The 14256-nt window shown below is 35.2% G+C and overlaps 1 protein-coding gene across 5 annotated transcripts in view; it reads right to left on the bottom strand.

The window, feature by feature from the left end:
• The window catches only part of LOC127871507 (trithorax group protein osa-like), a 116516-nt gene that overhangs the window by 39374 nt on the left and 62886 nt on the right, over positions 1-14256 (bottom strand). For all 5 annotated transcript variants that reach the window (XM_052414496.1, XM_052414500.1, XM_052414497.1 and 2 more), the window contains one exon: positions 5374-5467. The gene's annotated coding sequence lies outside the window, so the exon portion shown is untranslated. The remainder of the gene's footprint in view (positions 1-5373; positions 5468-14256) is intronic.

Genomic DNA, 14256 nt, shown 5'->3' with positions numbered 1-14256 from the left:
GAGGGGCCACCCCTCCCGAACCACCCCTATAAGCCCCGGGCGCCTGACAAAAATCCTGCGGAAAGCACTGATGTAGTATATGAGTTTCTTTTGTACACGTACATTTAAAACGCATGAATGACCCTCGCAGATAGGTGTTTACAGTGGCTGCCCAGCATCGCGGTGATCACGGGTGTTCCCATTAACAATAGTGTGCGATCGCGGCGATTTTGGGTGTTTGCTAAACATCGGGGTCCGACCACGCGAAACGTCACACATCGGGAAAAATGAACACTGCGGACAGGCGTTTTTGTTTAAAAACACGGTGTCTGTACTGTACCTTATTGCATCATGTGTTACTATGCTAAACATATTTATCACATTTCATGACAGTTAAATTAAGCAAATTCAGTAGACAATGTTGTGAAAGGTGACAAGCGTAATGACCTTGAATGTTGGGCAAGTGGGGTATTGTTTGTCTCAGTACACAAACGTGAATGTGATAACAGCAAATAATCTGGACCAAACTGGATTTATCTCAATGCTCCCGAGAGAGAAAAAGTTTCAATATACAATTCAAAGCACTGAAAAGTTTCCTCAAATAATTACAGCCGTATTTTCAAATGATTGATTTTATGTGGCTAAATAAATGACAGTTAGATGTAATTCAGTAGGTAATAAGTCAATGACAAAAGTCAAGAATATGTTATGAAGCTGTTTTTAGAGGAGAATCAACCAGTCTTTCAAATTAACTCCTCTATACTAAACATACATCTAGGCTCAGAAAACTGCAGACCAAATAACAATAAGCTTCAAACTTAATCCTCATGTAGACATAATTTGTAATCAATACATCCATCAGAGGTGCTATAGAGTAGCAGCAGAGAATCTATACACAAGTATTGTCTAAATATAGGTAGTCACTGAAAAATAGCTAAGGATTGGAGATAATTATTGATCTTCTTTGGTTTAATGCCAGGAAGCAGCAGTATGCTATTGTAACAGTGGCTGGCAACAGAAGACAAATTCTCAGAACACCTAGAATTGATATTGATGACATTTCATAAGATAGGAAGGCACATTGGCCAGCCATATAACACAGAATCCATAAAAAGGAAGATGTTGAGCGCTATCTATTTAAAAGAAAATTGAACAAGAGCACCGCATAACGAGTGCCAACGCTCGGGTGCCAACACTCGGTTGCGGGTGCATTTTTGAATAAATGAAAGCTTGTCAGATTATTTTTTTTATAAAGAGGTCACAGTGACTTTGACCTTTGACCTAGTGATCCAAATAAGGGTGAGTCATTTAGAACTCATAAAGGTGCAGCTACATTTGAAGTTTCAAAGTTGTAGTTGAAAGCACTCTAATTTTATAGCCAATGTTCAAAACCTTGACAAAATGTTAAGGTTTTAGCACAACGCCGACGGCGGACAACACAACGAGCTGGCTATGACAATACCTTGGGTTTTCTCCGAAAACAGCCGAGCTAAAAATCATGTTGCAAGTAACTAGATTGTAAACATGATATTCGCAATAATACATGTTCCATGTTGACACATTTATATATGCATTGTGTCTAACAACATTTGAACTAAAACAGCGCAGATCTTTTATTTATGTACATAATACCAAAGGCCAAAAAACCTTATGTCCCTCATCTGAGACCTGTAGAAACTGACCTGTTAATACATTTATGTATATATTTTAAGATGTAATAATGCAAGTTTTTATCTAAATGTAATAGCGCTTCCGTTAGCTATTAAAAGTTGGAAGTCCTGACTTCCAAGCCTAAAATTTTGGATGTCCCAGACATACATTTTGAAGTCCCACTTTTATTTCAGAAGTTTAATATAGGTACATGTTTCAACTCTATCCATTACCCGATAATCCAGTATCATTACAATTTCTATTTTCAAAACCAAACAAGATGCATTTGTGAAACACAATGTCCTCCTATATGACGTTTGACTTTGAAGGATGACCTTGACCTTGTGAAGGATGACCTTGACCTTTCACCACTCAAAATGTGCAGCTCCATGAGATGCACATGCATGCCAAATATCAAGTTGCTATATTCAATATTGCAAAAGTATTCATAAAATAAGCGATTTGGGCCACATATATTTGACCTCTGACCTTGAAGGATGACCTTGACCTTTCACCACTCAAAATGTGCAGCTCCATGAGATGCACATGCATGCCAAATATCAAGTTTCTATCTTCAATATTGCAAAAGTATTCATAAAATAAGCGATTTGGGCCACATATATTTGACCTCTGACCTTGAAGGATGACCTTGACCTTTCACCACTCAAAATGTGCAGCTCCATGAGATACACATGCATGCCAAATATCAGGTTGCTATCTTCAATATTGCAAAAGTATTCATAAAATGAGCGATTTTGGCCATATATATTTGACCTCTGACCTTGAAGGGTGACCTTTACCTTTCACCACTCAAAATGTGCAGCTTCATGGGATACACATGCATGCCAAATATGAAGTTGCTATCTTCAATATAGCAAAAGTTATTGCAAAATGTTTAAGTTGGCGCAAACAGACAAACCAACAAACAGACAGGGCAAAAACAATATGTCCCCCACTACTATAGTGGGGGACATGGGCCAATATATTTGACCTCTGACCTTGAAGGATGACCTTGACCTTTCACCACTCAAAATGTGCAGCTCCATGAGATACACATGCATGCCAAATATCAAGTTGCTATCTTCAATATTGCAAAAGTATTCATAAAATGAGCGATTTTGGCCATATATATTTGACCTCTGACCTTGAAGGATGACCTTGACCTTGACCGTTCACCACTCAAAATGTGCAGCTTCATGAGATACACATGCATGCCAAATATGAAGTTGCTATCTTCAATATAGCAAAAGTTATTGCAAAATGTTAAAGTTGGCGCAAACAGACAGACCAATAGACAGACCAACAGACAGGGCAAAAACAATATGCCCCCCACTACTATATTTGGGGACATAAATATGGGCAATATTGACGTCCACAAACGTCCGCCATTTTACGCAAGTTAAATTGTGGGATGGGAGAATTCCCATTGAACATGCGTTTATCACGTGACGGGATTTGAGAAAATAGAGCACTGTTCATATTTAGTAATTATGACAAATCAACAACTGAATTTAAAATTTAACATGTAAATTATGATTGACGACAAATACTGTATCCGAAAACAACTGTCCGAAAATTTTTATGTGTTTTGCACACATGGAATAATCTGTGCACATTGTTTGACTGCAGAAAATGAAGACCAATAATTAATTATAATTTGGTTAACATATATGCTATTGCACTACTTTACTTTGCTTATTGACACTTAAAATACTTCATGATGTGGACACTTGACTTATAAGATTTTTGGAAACTAGCGAAGATATTTCGTCAGTCGCAGTTCATGTCTGTACCATCTGCTAACAAATCACAAATAAATAAAATACCGGGAAAAATCGTTAACAAAAATTTCCAGAATGCCGAATATTATATTCGTTCTCAAATTATCACGCACGCGAACGAATTATCATGAATTTATTATTTGGCGGTTTATTTCCAAACTGTCTTCAGATTTTATTTTCATCGCCAATCAGGCGATTGATAGACAATTTTTCTATCGCCAGAGCCGATATTTCATCGCATTGGCAATCAGGTGATGGGTTAATTTTGCAGACTGCTTATTTTCAAATGCGTTTAAACAAATGTGCTATCCGAAATCATTTCCAGATTTTATTATTCACGGAAAGTTACGAAAATTCTAGCAACAAATAAACATTTCTTATGTATTTCGTGTACATATGAAAATCATGCGAAAATTGGACTTCATGTACAATATTATGTCATTCTTCCTCAGGGAAGGTGTTGACTCAAATATTTGATTGGTGAATAAACACATCGTAACGCAGAGGTCACTTATGCTATTGTATACAGCTTCACGTGTGGTCTGCGTGTATTCGGCTGCCTGAGCGCTGATTGGCTGATGCGCTTACCAAGAAGACTTTGATTGACAGCTGGAAAAATCAATATTGGCCACTCGCTGTGAAATTCATCGAAAACAGTAGCTCTAAGGCGGAGTTAACAGTCTGAATAACCCAATTTACTGTTGACATTTGTACGTGTTGTGTATTAGAAAATAGCGTACAAGCAAAATATCGGAGGTCTGAGGGACTTCCACAATTTGCATAATGGACGTATGACTGCCGTTTTCGGGCGTCATTTACGCCCGGACGTCCACTAACGGAAGCGCTGATCTTAATGACTCAGAAAACATGTGGTTAAAAACATAATTAGTAAAATACACAAAATTGATACTAGGGACCTTAACATATATTGCAAACCAAATATTGAACCCTTAACCATTGCAATTTCAGGGAATAAAACTTTTGAAGTTATTTACCGTACGAGTCAATATAAATCATGACCCTTGGAGTATGTTCAGTTTTCATCCCAGAGGAGTGATTTGAAGAAACCAAGAAGAGGAAAAATATGCCATGTGACGCACCAAATATCAAAACCCTGATCCTTTCGAGTTTAGAGATTTTTGAAGATGAACTTAATGTTGAGAAATAAATATAAAAAAATTTAATTCTTTTTCAAGGAACCTTTCATTAAGAATTTGTAGGTCCCATTTGGAAGAAAATATTTACTTTTTTCATTGGGAATGGCGCCCAATACCAGACCCCACTTTGAACGAAAAACAACAAACAAGGAAAGGTAAATGTTGACAACGGATAATGGACAAACGTGATCACAAAAGCTCACTATGAGCACATTTTTCTCAGGTGAGCTTAAAGTTTATGGACTGACTGATGGACAGCACAGTGCCCTAATAACTCCCCATGAGATCTATGTGCTCAGGTGAGCAAAAAAAACACTGCCATGAGAATAATAGTTCTGAAAAGTGAATCTAAATCAAGGACAAATTGAAATAAAAAAAGAATGACAAGATATGCTTACAAGAAAATCAACTCCCTCAATAAGACAATAAGACTATTCAACAAGAGCACCGCATAAGAGATGGCTATGACAATACCTCGGGTTTTCTCCAAAAACAGCCAAGATAATAAAATCTGATTTTTTTAAACTGAAGTTTTTTATTGCAGGAATTTACAAAATACCAGCAGAGTTACTTGAAATTAGAGGATGTCTATTAGCAGATTGGTTATTGATGCCAGGTGAAACATGTCTTGCAAGAACAAATACTTAACATGACTTCCAGGAGACCTATAAACCAAATCCCTACAAACAACATTTAACATTCCCCTACTTCAAGGGTTTTAACTATTGATTTGTGAACTAAATAAACATCGATGTTTAACAATATTTGATTAAAACCATTAAATTGAGGTTTGTTAAATATCCTACCTCTGAAGCAGGCATATCAGCCCATGTCACAGCAGACTGGATTACCTATGAATGTTTTCAGGCTTTCTTGGGCAGGGACCATGTGTTCTGATTTCTGAAAATTAAAGGAATCCTCAGCATTGGTACATGCAATGTAAGTTCTCACTACATAGAACTCATGACTCTAATTATGTATGTAAGGCCAAACAAAATAAATTCTGTGTTTCGGGCAACCCAACCCTACCTAGCATATCCCCGCCGACCCTGAAGTTTTTAAATACGAACATTTTTCGTGTTGTTATATAGGCGCTTTACGTCAATATGCACATGTACTGTGCAGGGCTCCTGCTGTTGTTGGCCATTTGAACCATTTGCGAAAATATAATTGAGAATTTGGCTTAAGAAAAATCTAATTTGCGAAAAGGCTAAAATCACATAAAATTTCATTGAACACATCCGCCATTTAAATACAGAATAGTTTTCTATATTCTCTTCGTTTCAATGAAAGTAATCTCAATTTGAACAATAAACGAAAACCGGTCTGCACTAGAGCATGAGACATCACTTGACCTTATTGTTTTTGAAGACCACGTGGTAGCTGGCCAATCAGCATTGAGTTTGCTCACACATAATATTGGGTCATTCATGCGCAGACACTGTATACTTGGAATACAAGTTGATATTGCTGCCAACAATATAATGGCCGATGGCAAACGTCGTATTTAAAGATAAACAAATGAAAAGAAACGTAACAATAAATAAATTATTTCTAAGCTGATCACTTTACACCTATCTCCCGACTATCGGTCTGAATTAAAGGATGATAATTAAGTAATTAGTTCTATGTTGATGATGTTACACCTTTCTGCTGACTATAGTTTGAAATTAAAAGGTGATAATTAGTTGTTTTTTACCCACAAAATATGCCAGCATAAAGTAATATGTCAACCAAATTGTATATTAGAAATATATAGAGTGACAAATACACATGCGGTGATACAGTGTTTTAATGCAATCGTTCGGTAACATTGTCAAAAATGTCGGAAATTTTAAATGTTTACCGCCCGAAATGCGAGCATTCACAAAGAGATATGCGAATGTTTCTTGTTTTGGATGTGACGACTTCGTTCAATAAGTAACAACCGCATCTCCGATGCCACAAGGATGGAATGATGGAAGTAGAACTCTCAAAACATGATGACCTTACTTCTATGTAATATCTTCACTTATTCAAAAAATAATATTGTTTGATATCTACAAATTTCATGAAGTTGAGCATTGTGATCTGACATAATTTTTGTGAAATCAATCTCCCTTGGCAGTCAAAAAATAGTATTGCAACCATTGAAGAGGAGCGTTACAGTAAACTATAAGAAGTATTTAATCAATCAAATATTGATGTATTATAAATAGATAAAATAACCTGTAGGGCTTTCCATTTATATGTATATTTAAAAGTTATTTTAATATTTGTGACTATGTCACAGGGCTATAGATAACTTGTGAGGTATATTGGGTAATTCACCCCCTGTTTTTGACAACAATTGGGTTTTTGTAAATTCAATAGTTTTAGCAAAAATTTTCACCCCCTACTTTTGAGCTTAATTCGGTTTTTCACCCGCGGTTTTTGAACTCAGTTGGGTAATTTAGGGAATGACATATGTAATATAATAAAAATCTACTAAAGTTACTATATTATTTATACAAATGGAATTCAAAAAGGTACCTATACAAAAATGTACATAACAACAAACAATAACTGAATTTCTGATCAAAGTTCATGCATTTTTGCGTTGAATAAGACCGAGTTCGTGAAAATCGCTGCACAATTAATGAAGTAATGGCTGTTCAAAGCGATGCACCCCGTTTTCGGGTCATTTTGAGTTGAATACCTTGAAAATGAAAGTAGAAATCGGACGGGTCTACGAATAATTACAATAATACCCAAAAGATTGATAATCGCTGGAAAGACTTCCTTATAGGACGGCATATAAACTATCCAATACATTTTTGTATAAAAAATAACCAGTCTAAACAAGAGATGTGTTTGTCAGAAACTCAATGACCCCTACAACTCCGCTTTGAAGCCAGATATTTGACCTTTGACCTTGAAGGATGACCTTGACCTTTCACCACTTAAAATGTGCAGCTTCATAAGATTCACATGCATGCCAAATATCAAGTTGCTATCTTCAATATTGCAAACATTATGAACAAGGTTAAAGTTTTGGGACAGAATGACAGCATGACAGACAGACAGGCCAAAAACAATATACCCCTGATCCAGGGGCATAAAAATACGCCCAGTGTTCGTAAGAATTGCGTTTCATGACGCAGACGCAAGGTTTTTTACGGGAATTACGTTACTTAATTTGAATTTGTGTTTTTGTACTATTTATTTTTTTATTTAATTACGATTTTGTCATTTTAATTGCGTAATAACGCAAATACGCTTGTTATCTATAGCCCTGGTGTCAGTATTGTTTTTTTCGAATGGTATTGAATGTATAACATACATTAAAAAAATATGAATGACAAAGCGATTTTAGTAAGTACAAAATAAGTGCATATATTAAAAACTATTGTTTTATGGATATGAGTAACGAAGACAGAAGTCTTTTAGAAAATTTATTGATGCATACCGTATTTTACCATGTATAGCGCGCTCCCATGTATAACGCGCATGCGATTTTTTAAAGCCAAAATGGAGAAAAAAAAAGAATTCAAGACCAAAAACCTGAAAATTGGGCCGAAAATGGCCGCCATTCTTATATTGCGCAATCATTTAATCTAAGTTTTTCGGGCGCTTATTATTTTGTTTTAAAGTAGGGAGCGTTTATACGATCAGGAGCATGGGTTGCAGGGCACTATATTTTCAACAATTTTTAAGATTATTCTCTCAAGAACACCGTACATGTCCTTATTGCTGCGCACTGTGCGTGTTTTTTCAAGACCCCTGCGCGTTAAATTCGACCACTATTACCTATTCCTCTTATTTGAACAGTGTAAGATTTTTATTACATGCCGCTCACAAAATCGTATGACATAGTCTTCTGCAGACCCGCAACATCGCAATGTCCAATTTTACGCAAATCTTCCGTGGATCCCATTTTATTTTTTTCATCGACTTAAAATATTTCCCCATTAAGAGATGCTCCCATTAAATCCATTTTGACCCGGTATTTCGCGCCTTCACTGCGTCTAGTTAATTAATTTATGGTGAGACAAACAATACACCCGAACGCTCTATTCCATACAGTTGGCGTTATCGGCGTTATCAGCGTAAAGCAATTAGACAAATATCATTTGTTTGTCTCTATTGAAAGAAAATAAAACGAGTCTATATCTCTATTGTTGGTTTGTAACCTACGTAGTATACTCGCACGGTAGCATATTAATGCAGAGATCAGAAAATCATTGATAAATGTATTCGTCGTTTCAATGCTTAGGGCCGAGTAATTTCGGCAAATCGGAATTCAACTTACGTAAAACACTTGCTCAATAAACAGTTAAACTCCACCTCCGTTCTCTGCAAAAGGTTTGAAGGCGGAGCTTTGCATGTGCTATTATTTAATTGGACGATTGCCATTGAGGAACAAACACAGGATTGGTTCGGCATGTTTATTGCTAGACAAAGGAAGCCAATTTTGTCGGCGAGAAACTTGTCGCTTTATTGCTTCAGACAGGAAGCGGCTTTCCTTTGATGACGTCAAACTGTCAATTCACATAGAGTGTCAATTTTCGGAATTGCTAACATTAAACTTTGGATTAAATTATCAAAATAAAGCAAAAGCGAAGTTGAGAAATATGATGGAAATAATTAGCGTCATTTCAAATAAGACGAGTTTTCATGACAACAAAAACTTTAACAAACAATACCACGACGACGCGGGGATCGATATACTTCGATTTTTTAAAATGAACAATCAATGAAGAAGTGTGAAAACACCAACAAAGACATTTTGTTCATCTTTTAATTTTTGTCAAAACTGTTACTACCCCGTTCATTCCTACCGTTTCCCGCTATTTGTTGTTTCGACAACGGCCCCTTCAGTCTATAACATTATAGGGTGTAGTTTTCTGCAATAAAAAAATGGCGGCAATTGTGAAGATTTACGATCACGAAATGGATTTTTTGCAATTCAGCAACCAGGAAAGCGTTGTGTCAATGTATTACGCGCACTGAATTTTTATTTTGAAATTTGAAGGTAAAAAACTGCGCGCTATGCATGGTAAAATACGGTATTCGTCCACAAAAATTCAGATGTTTTTCGGCGTAAGCTGTATTAAGCCAGCTTTTCACCTTAGCCTGACCTTTGTTTGCGTCCAATAGAATTCAAATAAAACTTCCCGCGGCCAAGTACAGATGAATACACTTCATTGACTGCATTGGCTGATTTGAGAATACGACAAGAACATTGGAAACATGTCCGCGTCTTTGTAACACTGTTTTACTGCGTGTTCAGCATGAAACAATTTTATATCGAATGAACAGGCTTAATAGATAGAACAGTTTTACACTCAACCTCGACATCAATACAGTTTGTGCGTCCACCTTTTTTTTCAGAAGATTTTCAGCGCGAGAACGTTTGCACTTAAAGGCTATTTTCTCATATTTATTACTAACTTCCATATTCCTGTCAACATGTTAACATGTTAAAGTATAGAGAGCAGTGGAAGCGAAGACTCACTTTAATGCATTGCATTTCAACTCGCGAGAAATATCGGGTCAATTTGCGGCCACTGTGTGTGAATGTCAGAGTTTACATACAGGTCATCGCTGCGTCTCTACCCTATGTGCTGATCGGAGTTCGCGGCCAGGAAAATAAGCGTTACATAATAAAGACGCTATAGCGTGAACTAGGTGAACTGGAATTTTCTTTAGACCAGACTGATGTTAAATGAAGATATCCAGCGATATCATATGGTATGTCAATAATGTATTCTTAATGTGTTTTACAACAATACCATGATAAATATTATTTTTAATTAATTTAACAAGAATTATGCCATCATATTGACTAATGAATTAAGCATAAGCGCAATGATTCTCGATACTGTTAAAAATCGAATCAAATAGCAACACTAGACAAACCACTAAAACAGGTTTGTTCGAAGAACGTGCGTATAAATATTTAAAATATATACGGATACTTCGCGTGTGGCCGGTTGACTCATATGTTTTTATTTCACTTCCATTCTTCTTTTGGTTTTCTGTTTTGTATCTATACGTTTATGACCAGCAATATGTTATGATGTAAAATAAGCCGCGAAAACTCCGCAAATCATCCCGTACTGCGTTTGCTGCAGCTAAGAACTGCACAGAAAAAGACATTCGCTATCTTTGATCTCATTCATTGAAGTCTTTACCTTTCATTAACTGCAACCACAATCAACGCTGTATATCTTTTTTAAAGATATTTCTTGTTAGCAATATAAAAGGTCTGCCAGAACTTTTATTTTGATAAATATTCGTGATTATATAAATGGCAGAAACCAGACTCACCTGAAAATGAAACAAATGATGAATACAATAAATGTGTAGCGAGATTTTCCTAGTTAATTGTTCTTGAAGAATAATTGTTCTGACTGTATTTCAATTTAATCACTACATTGAGTTCATTAATAACACAACACTTAATTAATATTTTAAATCGTATTTTATTTTTATTTCAACACAAGTTTAATTATATTCCAAAATAAGCAGTTTTTACTTTTACACTTAATATTTAGTTATTTTAATATTGCTGGTCTTAATTCAACTATAATTCCACAGTAAAAGGTTTCCGATTACTTCTTTAAAGCCTAAATTCTAACTAAATTTTTTGTCCATAATCACAAAGCAGACACACACTTATCAACATTCACAACATATAACAGCCCGAAAATGTCAACTCTCTCACAACAGAGCATATTTAATCTAAAACAAACAAACCCTCTCTCTCGAACAATATCAGGTATCAGATCCAGCATCCACACCCAAAGTATAATTAATCGCAGTTTGCGACACTCCCGCCAAAAAAAAGGATGAAAAATCAATAAGCAATCAACACAACATAACATAACATACCACTCATACTAACCAAACCATAACATAACATTACATAGCATAGCATAAATTGTCAAAACCAATTTTTGATTGAAAGCTATATCATTATACCTAACACTGTACACTTTAACAACACATACATAAAACAATACATGAACTTAAGGTTCATGTAGCTAGAGGCTTCATTTTGAAAAATGTGGGACCCCTAGCATTGAACTCAAATTTGACTAAAGGAAGAGTGCCACATTGAAAATGTATACATATATGCTTTAAAGGATGTTTTTCCTTCAAACTGCTACCAATTTTGTACATCAACGTATCATAACATCCACAAAATCAATCAAAATACAAAGCGATTTTAACAATAAAATATACATTATTTTCAAAAATGGGAATCATGTTTATTCCACGTATTTCGGCGGAAAATTATATAACTAGTGATTAATATCGACATTGACAAGGGCAAGTTACGCTTAAATAGTAAAAAAAGTTTACATATCTAGAAACATCAAAACTCGAACACATGTCATTTCATCACCATGGGGGCAGCCATTTTTAAATTAATAAAATAGAAAGAAACATGCTAAAAACTCACTCATCGCCTAATTGACATTCCAAACGGTTGACGATGACATTGGATTGTAATCTTTAAGTTGATGTTTGCAAACTGCACGATCAGACCTCATAAACACTCAAAAGAATAACTTTGTCAGAAGCACTTCACCAATGTTTACAATCGTTGTCGAATCACTGTTCTTATATTATTGCGCATAAAATAGTACGCTTACAGACTGACAGAAAGATCGATACGTAACTCCGTACAATTCATCACGGTATACTGTTCTATTGATAATATATAATAATACATCGCTTTAACAATCTAAAAGTAGAAATAATTCTTTTAAAAGAGTTTTTAATAACGAAAGTGAAAACAACGGAAGTTGGATGGATATTCTGTGAGATGCACTTCGGCTCCAGAAAAACAATACAAATAAAAAAGACGTGTGGGGGACAATTTTCAGCTGGAAAATATTTAAAATAGGGTAAGTGATGATATCTCTACATGGTCATTTCTGTTATTTAGTGCGATCTCTTGCTGATTAATGTTAATAGTTGTTTTACTAGTTGCCACCCAACTGTCAAATTAAGAATGTGTTTTCTCAGGTATGTGTATACACATACCCGGTTTTCTCACCACTGCACGTGGTTTCGACCGATTTGTTTTGCACGTTTTTCTACGGAGCACAGCAATGGCCACGCTTTTAAAATGGGTAGAAGGAATCGAAATATAAAATCAATCGGTTTGCCACTTTCTTTATATTCCTTTACAATTTTATATGTCGTCTGCAATGAGTGCAATCTATTTCAATTTAAGATGGTTTAAAATTTGCAATTTGGTTAAGAGGTAAATAACAAAATTGTTAAGTCTTTGAAATAAAAGTGTGACTCTTATTATCCACCATACCTGGATTTTTAAAAAGTAGTTACATTTTAGTTATTTTTAGAACTTTGTTTAGGAAATTTATCCAAAAAAGGCAGTTGAATAAAAACTCATTTGTTGTTTTATGACAATAATTTTCTGTGAAATGTTGCTAACTTGACCTTGTATATGTATATAGCTTTGTATATATTCAACTTTAGGTAGTGCATATCCGTCCTAACTTTAGATTGCGATTTTGTAAATTAGTGTTTTAAACCAAAATATCGTCGCTGTCGTTCTCAAACCTCGTAGCTCCAAAATGTTCAAAATATTTTTTTCGTATTTTCCGAATATATTAAGTCTGGCGCGTGTTTTGTGCTATATCTCGTAGCTCTACGCCAATCAGAGCCCCTGAAAAAGCCACGTGACAAAATGTTGTAGAATGATTGTTTGCTTTTTTCCCGGCGAAAAGTCGTAGCGACGCCATTTCACCTATAGGTACGTCGTTTCGTTTGGACAAATTTGACAAAAACGTTTTTATATATTTTTTTATTTGCAACTACGAGGTTTCCTATCAGGACGAATTGTCGAACCTCTTAAAAATGCCAAAACTGTGGTGACAAAAAATCGTAGCTACCATGTCTGACTGTCAGTATGACTTATCAGTATGACTTACGCGTCTACAGCTTATACCGTATTTTGCAGCTTCATTTGTTTGGTATTTTTACAGAATTTCAATTTCTAAAACATCGTTATAAAAAAATGAGACGGTTTTTTCTCTCTCCTGAAAAGTTGGCATTTTGTAGGTACGAGGTTTGAGAACGACAGCGACGATATGAATAAAGCACACAAATATTGAATGTCAAAAATGTGTTTATGTTATTCTATCCGTCTTAAGCTTTAAAATGATATATAGTTTGACCATATTGTACCACATTGAACGAAGATAAACCAAAGCGAAGTTTTAATGAATTTCATCCCCCCCATGAACCTTAACATGAACATATAATCAACCATACATGAACCAATCATGAACCAATCATTTACTAAAAATCAACAATACATGTTCCATGCCAACCTCACAATTCGTTTCTCCACCTATGCCAAATCATTTACTCAAAAATGTAATATATGTTCAAGAAGTATATATTGTACCAACCACACGTTACCGTTTATCTTATATAACTTATTGATTTAAACAATAAACACGAACATAAATGACAAATATCTATACATGTACTGAAAGCAATCATACAAAGCTTTTTTTAAAATAAATATTTTAGATTGTAGGCTCAATGTTTGCAGTTATAAGCATTTCACTGCCATCCTGCAATTTGAGTTTCATTTTTGCTACCTTTGTTTTTAGTACTTTGCTTTTGTTACTACCAAACGTAACTAATTTAATCTCTTGTTCTCCTTCCATATTGAAGACCAA

Source organism: Dreissena polymorpha, chromosome 3, assembly GCF_020536995.1.
Source record: "Dreissena polymorpha isolate Duluth1 chromosome 3, UMN_Dpol_1.0, whole genome shotgun sequence".
Taxonomy (NCBI): Eukaryota; Metazoa; Mollusca; class Bivalvia; order Myida; family Dreissenidae; genus Dreissena; species Dreissena polymorpha.
This window is presented reverse-complemented; position numbering and strand designations above follow the sequence as displayed.